General features: G+C 61.7%; 1 protein-coding gene across 2 annotated transcripts in view; it reads right to left on the bottom strand.

The window, feature by feature from the left end:
- Positions 1–8,780, bottom strand: part of MSRA (methionine sulfoxide reductase A) — a 243,651-nt gene that overhangs the window by 30,352 nt on the left and 204,519 nt on the right. The gene's annotated exons all lie outside the window — the stretch shown is intronic.

Here is an 8,780-nt window from a genome sequence, read left to right as displayed (position 1 = left end):
GGTCCTTGGGCGGGGGATTCCCATCATCCCCTGCTCCTGATGTGAGATTTTGTGAGACCTTTCTTCCTTTGGGCTGTCTGTTGTCTAGAGAGGGGAGAGCCCAGGGTCTTTAGCTTTTAGGGTTTTGGGGAACGGAGGAAATCGCCCTGTTCACCGAGTCTGTGGCTGGGGTGGCTGCTTTCATTTTACTGTTTTATCTTGTTTGGGGTGTTGGGGGCCCGACCCCAAGCCTCACACAGGACAAGGCCGTGTTCTGCCTTGAGCCACCCCTCAGCCCTGGAGGGTGCTTGTGAATGAGGGAGACCCTGGCAGAGACTGTGTGTGGAATTTGTGACCCAGATTCTGCCTTGTCTTACTGGGAGCCCTTACCTGCCTGTGCACTCAGTCTGGAACCTTCCTGGTCTCCCCCCGTGCGGGTCCGAGTGGTCTGGGACATCTTTCCGGAGAGGGTCTCTGGGTTTTGGAAAGACCACCGACCACTTGTCCCCGTCTTTCTTCTGTCTGGGAGTGCAGAGGCAAATGCAGAGCACCTGCAGCCTCGTTGCAAGCATGAGAGCGAGAATCCCAGGTGGAATTCCTAACTAGAACCACGGCCTGCTGCACTGGCCACTGACCGAGAGCTCTGCACTTCGGGGACTGTGGCAGAGGCAGTTCCCCAGTCCCAGTTGGCGGGAGCTGCTACTGTTTTCTTGATTTTCGAGCCCTGGGTGCTGCACACAGTGCTCGGCTCTTGGAAACTTGTGTTGGGTCACATGAGGCCATGGACGGGCCAGGCTGGGGGCTGTGCTTCACGGGAATGAGCGGTTTGCCAGAGCCAGGAAGGGGAGGCGCTGGTTTCAGGATATCGCCCTGTCACCCAGCGAGCCACACGCCCTGCGTCCTGTCCTGGCCAGCGAGAAAGTGGCTGCCAGTCGTCAGAGACTTCCGGGGCGGGGCGGGGTGGGGAGGCCCAGGGGGACAGGCCCCAGAACCACCCTAGGCCTGCTGGGCATGGGATCAGCTGACCCAGTGAGGCCTAACTGCTGCCCGTATCACCCACTGCTGGCCTCAAGGACAGTTGTGCGCATGGAGTCGGGGTGCCGCGAGGTGCCCAGCTGGCCCGGAAACTTCTCTGTGTGGCTCCGACGGCCCTTTCCTCCCAGCTGCTCCCTTTCCTGCTCTGTCCAGAGGCTCTTCTCAGAAGCTGCGTGGCCAGCACGGTCCACGTCACGGCCGGCTGCTTCCCGGCCACGCTCCTCCCCGCATCCCTTCCTCTGCCCCTCCCGTCCTGCGTCACTTTCCAGCAGGCTCGGCGGCCCTGGCCCTGTCCCCTCACAGGACACGGCGCCCCCCCCCCCCGCCCCCGGACTGGGCAGTGTGGAGGCTGAGACAGACAAGCAGGCCTTGGTCCAGCCAAGATGCTCCAGCCGAGATGGTGGATGGGAGGGAGGAGTCGACAACCCCGTGGGGAAGAGGGAGGGAGAGAGGGGAGGATTTTGGGTGGGGGGCGGGGGCGCGAGGGCAGATGCCTGGGACAGAGCAGGGTGCCCTCAGGGGCAGAAGTCGAGGTGGCATCAGCGATTCTGGGCGTGAGGCCAGGACTGGCCCTCGGTGCACCTACCCAAGTGTCCCCGTGTCCCAGGGTCACCTGCCCCGCTATGAGGGGACCCGCTAGGGTCTCTGCCTTCCTTCTCCCAACCCTCGCCACGTGCGGCAGGGAGCGGGTGCCATTTCTTTAGTGAGACTCTTACTCTTTCCCCTGCCGCCCACTCTGGCTCTGCGGAAAGAGACGCCTCTCCTCCCCACAGCCCTGCACCCCTACCTGGGCCTGCTCTGGCCCCGGCTGGCCCACCGCCCTGTGCCTCCCTGGGCCCTCGAGACCAGTCAGACTTGAAGTCATAGATTCCCTTCCTTTTTGATTCCTTCTCTTTCCTCCTCTGCCCCTTTCCTCCCTTCCCATCCCTCTTTCTTCCCCTCCCCTTCTTCCTCCTCCCTCCTCTTCCCTTCCCTTCCCTCCCCTCCCCTCCCCTCCCCTCCCCTCCCCTCCCCTCCCCTCCCCTCCCCCTCCCCTCCCCTCCCCTCCCCTCCCCTCCCCTCCCCTCCCCTCCCCTCCCCTCCCCTCCCCTTCCCTTCCCTTCCCTTCCCTTCCCTTCCCTTCCCTCCCTTCCCCTCCCCTCCCTTCCCCTCCCCAGTCCTCCCCTCTCTCCTCTACCCTTCCCTTCCCTCCCTTCCTCTTCCTTCCCCTTCCCTTCCTTTCTTTTCCCTTCCCTCCTTTTCTCCCTCCCCTCCCCGTCCTCTCTCCCTCCCTTCCCTTCCCCCCACCACCTCCACTCCCCTTTTCCTTTTTTGCCACACCCGGTAGTGCTCGGGCCTTAGTCCTGGCTTTCTGCTCAGGAGTCTTTTCTGGCGGGGCTCAGGGGCCCTCTGGGATGCTGGGGGCCAGCCTAGTTCGGATTAGAGATTAAAGCACCTGCCTTGACCTTGCACTCTCTCTAGTTCCCTCAGAGAGTGTGTCATGTGTGCTTCTGTCTCTGCAGAACTTATCGTCACCAAGGTGCCCAGACACCTCCAGCAGGGCCACTGGGGAGCTGGGGGACAGGTGGTGTGTGGAAGGCCACCAGGCCTTCAAGGTGGGCTTCAGAGCCAGCTTCCTTCATATTCGCTGTTGTTTGGGGGTTGTCCCAGGTGGGGTTTGGGAGACCTGGGGACCCCTGGCCATGTCTGACCCATTGGGCTGGCGGTTCCACGCGAAGAGCCAGGACTGTGGTGACAGGGACCCTGGGGGAGGCCGCGTGCGGGTGCTGCTGGGAACTGAATTCGGGAGGGCCAGGCAAGTGCCGAGCAAGTGCCCGCTGGCCGCTGTCCCAGCATCTCCTGACCATCTCAGCCACTGTCCCTGCTGTCTCCCAGCCAGTGACCCCCACTGGCCGCTGTCTCTGCGTCTCCCGCCATCTCCAGCCCTTCTTAGACCACGGAGTTTCGGCTGTTGAACCCCACAACCCCTGACATCCTGGATACAGTGACAAGGGAGTCCCCGTTCCCGTTATGCTTATGGGTGGGGTCCCTCCCTTGTGTCAGCCTTCCACAGAGGTGCTCAGTCCCCTCTGGTTCCCATGAGGGCATCCTGTCCCACCTTCCCCTGGAGAGGCCCCATGTCTCCTAGTGCCACCATCAGACTGGCACATCGGTAAGGAGCTCCCATCCCATGCCCAAGGGCCCTGAGCTATGGAATGCAGTGGCTGATGGCACTGAGCCAGCCATGGGGGCTGTGCTGGCAGGTCACTGGTGTGATGGGTCTTTGGTCTATAGACGATACTTTGGATGCTTCTGGAAGCTTCTGGAAGGGATGAATATTCCAGGAGGAGGCCGAGTCCAGGTGGCTTGTGTGAAGATGGGGTGAGGACTTGTGCGAGAAGCAGAAGCCCCCTTAAGTGAACCCCACTATTCACAGGCCCTCTTGCATCATAAATGTGGGCTCCAATGCCCCCACCCCAGTACTACTGGTTTCAACCCTGGGACCCTGCAGGGTCTATAATGAACAATCTTGGAGCTCAGCCCTGAGACAAGCCATGTAACCCTCTAGACCCTCTTCCTCCGGACAGTGCTCATGGCAGGCCAGCCCAGCGTGTGCTCAGGCAGGGTGAGGCGCTCTGAGGGATGCTTAGGGCCCCAGAGGCCTGTGGCCCTCTCCTGAATGTCAGCCGTGGCTGGAGGGGTCCAGGACAGGAGAGACTGAGGTGTGTGGCCCTGGGCCCAACTCCCTCCCAGCAGAGCTCCTGGCTCTGGGTGGTCACTAGGCAGTGTTGGCCCAGCCAACCTGGTGCCCGTGGGTCTCGTGATCAGTGGGTCAGTCTCAGCCACGGCGCTGGCAGCTCTGGCATGTGGCGAGAACCCTCTGCCTTCCCACCTGGCCCAGGGAGGTAGGCATGGGCTGGGGGCGGTCAGTGGGCATGTAGGGGGGAGGATGTGCAGAGCCTTGGTAAGTCCAATGTGATGCCACTGCGGCCCATGAGTGGGCTCTGTGACTCCCGCCAGGCTGAATACACCAACGCGATTTCCTGGGAGGAATCACCGTAGAGGCCTCGTGGTCACGACTATCGGGGACGGCACAAAGCTTCTCCCGGGGTGGGACAGCAGAGACTGATGGTGAGACTGTCCCTGCCTACGGCAGCCGCGGTGCCTGCTCACAGCAATGCCCAGACACTGACCCCAGGTCTGGGGCCTGACTGAAGGGAGGGGGCAGGGCCACGGTTCTCAGCCCTTCGGCACGATATCAACAGCTTATGTGTGTGCGTGTGTTCGTGTATGTGCACACAGGCACGCTTGTATGTACGTGTGCACTTGTGTATGTGGACATGTGCCAGTGTGATTGTGCATGCATGCATGTGGGCATATGTACATCTGTGTGTCCATGCACACGCATGTCCTTGTGTGCATGCCTGTGTGTGCAAGCATGGTTGCACACTGGAAGGCATGCTGGTGTAGAGAGACGAAGGAAAGCCCCCTGGAGAATTGGGGTGTCCTTGGCCCTGGGTCATGGGAAAGTTGGGGAGCTCTGTGGGGCCCAGAGGAAGCCCCTTTCTTCCCCCCCGCACCCCCCGGGACCCGGCCTGCGGCTCCCGGCAGCTACTCTGCTCGAGTCAATAACCCGGTGCCCGAACCTTCCCCGCAGAGAGATTTTCCAATCCCTTCATCGTCTTGGTGATTTTCCTCTGAAGTGCCTCCAGGAGCCTATGTCATCGGATAAGTATGTCATATAAATTAGGCCCTAAATCAGTCTGTCAACAGGGCGTCTTGAGCAAGCGCCTGGCTGGCAGGCGGAGCTGGGCTGGGCCTCCCTGTGCTGGGCCCAGAGTCACGGTCGGTCCCACCATGGGTCCTAGCGGCCCAGCGGAGACCCAGCTCAGGAGGGTTTCCGGGAAATGCCAGCTGGCCACCTGCACCCACCACCCCCACCCCAGTTCCTGTGTGAGGCTCTTGGGGGCAGGATGGGTGTGGAAGAGCAGGGTCCAGGTGGGGACGGGCCAGGTAGCCCTTGCAGGGGCCGGCGTTGGGGGCTCAGTGTGGGCAGCGCCCCCCTCCCCAGCGTCATGTTCAACATCAGCACGTGCAGAGTCGGGGGAGTCCCGGGGTCTGCCCTCCGTGACATCACAGGAACCCTCATTCATCCCCAAACTCACTTCTGGGACCTCCTGGGGTCTCAGTCCCCATTGTCCCCCCTGTGGCCCAGCTGCAGGGAATGTGAGTCTCTCGGGTGCCAGTTGCCAGGCTAGGCTTCCAGTCTGGGCTCAGAGACCAGATCCAAGCTCCAAGCTTTACAATTGGTGTCTGGGGTCTGCGTCATCTTTTATTTATTTATTTTTAAGATTGGGCCATTTTCTGATGGGGAGTTCCTTTTTATGGGTGGGGGGCACACCTGGCAGTGCTCAGGTCTGACTCCTGGCTCTGTGCTCAGGAATCACTCCTGACAGTGCTTGGGGGGGCCCGAGGCAGTGCTGGGGATGGAACCCGGGCTGGCTGGCCGTGTGTTAGGAAAATGCCCCATCTTCTGTGCTATTGCTCTGGACTCTGAGTTGGGTCTTTTTGTTTGTTTTTGGGGTCACACCCAGCAGTGCTTAGGGGACACTCCCGGCATTGCTCGCGGGGCCGTGGGGTGCTGGGGCCGAGCCCAGACCTCCCGTATGCAAAGTCGGCTCTCAGCCCGCTGGGCCTCTGGGGTCACAGGGTGGGAACCTGGGAGGTCCATGCAGGTCATGGTGACGCTGAGGTGCAGGGCTGGGCCCCACCTGAGTTGGGAGCTGGCGTCTCTGATGGTTCCGAGTGAGGTTCCGGTGAGTGGCCCCATGTTTGCCTTGGGCGCAGCGAGAAGGGCACACACTCTGTCGTGCAGCAGTTACTGGCTAATTCTCCCCATCATCCCTGGCTACCCGCCTATAGCGTGAAGATGATCACAGTGATTTTGATGTCGGCAGCCTTGAGTCTTACTCTCGGAAGTCCCCGAAGCCTCAATTTCCTCACCCATGACGTGTCAGTGGGGCGCCAGCCCGTGTGCCAGCCCTGGCCCATGGCAGCCGGTTATTCTGGATGAGGACATGCAAGTCTGTCTTCTTAACGTCCAGCGGCTGCAGCCCTGGGCCCTGCTGGCCCTTCTGCTCTTGGCTCTCTGTTTGTCACTGATATTGGCCACAAAACACAGGATTCCCAGCTACAAGTGGCTTTGAGGAAAGGGCGTTGTCGTCCTCTTGAACAGAAGTCCAGAGGCAGGGGATGAAACTCAAGGACGTGCACCCATTGAGATCCTCACATTCTTGAGGTTTTCTTCTCCTGGTCACATGGTGGCTGCCATGGCACCAACCATCACAAGGCAAAAGCAGGAAGAGTTCAATCCTGACCCATCGTTCTTCTGCAGGAGAAAACAAAGTGAAAAGACTTTCCTGGGAAGCCTCTGATGGGCTCGGGTCATGTCACATGCCCTGTGACAAAGGAAATGGGATTACGAAATCAGCTTAATGGTTGATATTTAACCTCGTGGCCCGGGAGAGGCCTTGGGCTTGCCCTGTGCCCACGCAGGCCTCTGTCAGCACTGGAGAAGGTGCAGGAAAGGGGTGATGCGGGTCCAAGTGTCTCACTAAGAATAGGCTCCTGGGCTGGACAGAGGGTGCCGTGGGCAGTGCACTTACCTGGTACGTCATTGACCCAAGTCAGTCTCTGACCTTGCACCACATTAGGTCGACAACCTCTTCCCTGGGGGTCACTCCCAAGTACAGAGCCAGGAACAGCCCTGAGCAATACCAGGCCCCCACAAAGAATAAAACAAAACAAGAACCTTGGTACCCTGGATCCATGTGGAGGGGCGTTGGGCACATGGAAACGCAAGAAGACAAACAGGTCTCGGGAAAGGCAGAGCCTGCTGCCTCCCCGGGTTGAGGACGAAGTGGCGTCCCCCATGGGCACCCTGCCTGCTGGCCTGCTGCTCCGTGGGGGGGGGGGGGGGAAGCGCCCTGTACCCACCCCCAGCCTCTCCAGGGTCAGTGCCCTCCTAGCTGGGCATCTGCACCTGTCAAGGAGGGCACGTCCCCTAGCCTGAGGGGCTCACGGCTGTGAGGCAGCCGGGAGGCGGGGGGGGGGGGGGCGGGGGGAGGAGAGATTCAGGTAGAGGCTGGAGGTGGCCTCAGGGGTCCGGGGCGCTTGTCCCTTTGCGGGTCCTCTGTGCGTAGGAGTCGGCGTGTCCAAGTCAGGTACGTCAGTGAGGATTAGGGGTGGACAGGTCAGCGGAATGAACTCATGCTGGGCTGTGACCGGCGCTCTGTCCTCAGGAGAAGGGCCGAGTCCTGCTCCCCCTCCTCACTGCTGGATAGGAGCACCCCACGGTGGGGAGAGGAGCTGGGGACAGGCCCCCCTCCCTCGTCACGCTTCCCAGCATCTTCAGAGTGAGAAGAGGTGGGGGGGGGAGGGCAAGTCGGGGGCGGGCAGGCGGCCTCAATTTGCTGGACAGGACAGGGCATCCTGCTCCCCTGGACACAGCTCGGAATGGTGCCCCTGCCAGGACACCGTGGCCCCACGCGGGGGTCAGGCTCAGGACACTCAGGGAGGACGCTCGCTCACTCTTTCCGGGGAAGAGCCCAGAAGCTGGAAGGTGCTGGCAGGTCCCGGAGTCCTCACAGCCACAGAGACAGCCCCAGGCCTCCTGCGCTGGCCTGGGCACTGCCCCCGATGCCCCTGCCAGCTCAGGGAGCTCCCCTGGGGCAGGACGGGGCTGGCCCTTCTCCGGCCCCAGCCTGGTCTCCTGGCAGCGCGGCCCTTGCTGACAGACGCTGGCAGGTTCTGCCCCTGCGGGCCTGCCTCCAGCAGGACCCCAGCTGCGCCCATTCCTATTGCTCTCGCTGTGTCATTCCGTTCCTGCAACATTCCAGACGCTTCCATTCTCCAAATTTCCATGGATCTCTCAACACGGCCCCGGGAGCGGGCTCCTGGCGCACCCACCTGCGCAGGTGAGGGGTGGCCGGCGGGTGCGCTGGCGGCGGAGGGCGACCTCCTCCTGCCGTTGGATTTGCTTCCCTCTCCGGGAGGGGCGGGCGGACGGACAGCGGCACTCCAGAGACCCTGGGGACGTGCTCCGCGCCGCACCCCGTGTGTGGGCCCTGCGGAGACCCTCACACTGTCCCCTCTCTGCTTTCAGCTGGGAAGCTCCGGTGTGGCCTTGAAATGCTGGTCGATGGGGGCCCAGCTGTGCTTCCGAGCTCCCCAGCCCGCAACTCCGCAGGAAACCAGACAGGCCCCTCCCTCGGTCCGCTGCGGAAGCGCCTCCGCCCGCCTCTGCACAGCTGCCCCCGTTTTAGTTTCTGTGTTTTAATTTGATTTTTGCGTCATACCCGCTGGTGCTCAGGGCTGACTCCTGGCTCTGTGCTCAGGGCTCACTCCTGGCTCTGTGCTCAGGGCTCACTCCTGATTGTGTTCTGGGCTGACTTCTGGCTTGTGCTCAGGGCTGACTCCTGGCTCTGTCCTTGGGGCTGACTCCTGGCTCTGTGATCAGGGCTGACTCCTGGCTCTGTGCTCAGGGCTGACTGCTAGCTCTGTGCTCAGTGCTGACTCCTGGCTCTGTCCTTGGAGCTGACTCCTACCTCTGCCTTTGGGGCTGACTCCTGGCTCTGTGCTCAGGGCTGACTCCTGACTCTGTGCTCAAGGCTCACTCCTGATTCTGTGCTCAGGGCTAACTCCTGGCTCTGTGCTCAGGGCTGACTCCTGGCCTGTGTTCAGTGCTGACTCCTGGCTCTGTGCTCGGGGCTCACTCCTGGCTCTGT

This window comes from Sorex fumeus, unplaced genomic scaffold (genome assembly GCF_029834395.1).
Source record: "Sorex fumeus unplaced genomic scaffold, SorFum_2.1 ptg000024l, whole genome shotgun sequence".
In the NCBI taxonomy this organism is placed as follows: domain Eukaryota; kingdom Metazoa; phylum Chordata; class Mammalia; order Eulipotyphla; family Soricidae; genus Sorex; species Sorex fumeus.
The sequence above is the reverse complement of the archived record's forward strand: the minus strand, read 5'-3'. Positions and strand labels throughout refer to the sequence as shown.